Source organism: Epinephelus moara, chromosome 18 (assembly GCF_006386435.1).
Source record: "Epinephelus moara isolate mb chromosome 18, YSFRI_EMoa_1.0, whole genome shotgun sequence".
NCBI lineage: Eukaryota > Metazoa > Chordata > Actinopteri > Perciformes > Serranidae > Epinephelus > Epinephelus moara.
This window is the reverse complement of record NC_065523.1, coordinates 9,919,780-9,919,992: the sequence shown is the minus strand read 5'-3', so window position 1 is coordinate 9,919,992 and position 213 is coordinate 9,919,780. Positions and strand designations below refer to the sequence as shown.

At 34.3% G+C, this 213-nt stretch overlaps 1 protein-coding gene across 1 annotated transcript in view; it reads right to left on the bottom strand.

Annotated features, from left to right (window-relative positions):
• c18h16orf89 (chromosome 18 C16orf89 homolog) overlaps nucleotides 1-213 on the bottom strand; it is a 19,655-nt gene that overhangs the window by 15,230 nt on the left and 4,212 nt on the right. The window lies entirely within an intron of this gene.

Below are 213 nucleotides of genomic sequence, written 5' to 3'. Positions count from 1 at the left end.
AAAACCTGGTTTACATGATTCAGTCCTTCAGTTGGATTTCTCCTCAAGTACATGACATAAAACTCAAACTTCCTGTTACAGTAGGTACTCATATCCTTGAAAAACCTCGAAAAGTACGCAAGTCATATATTTGCAAAATAAAGCGCTCATCATGCTGACAGCTTATATTCTTACAGTACTGTTTGTTTTTATCATTAACAAATACATGTGAGA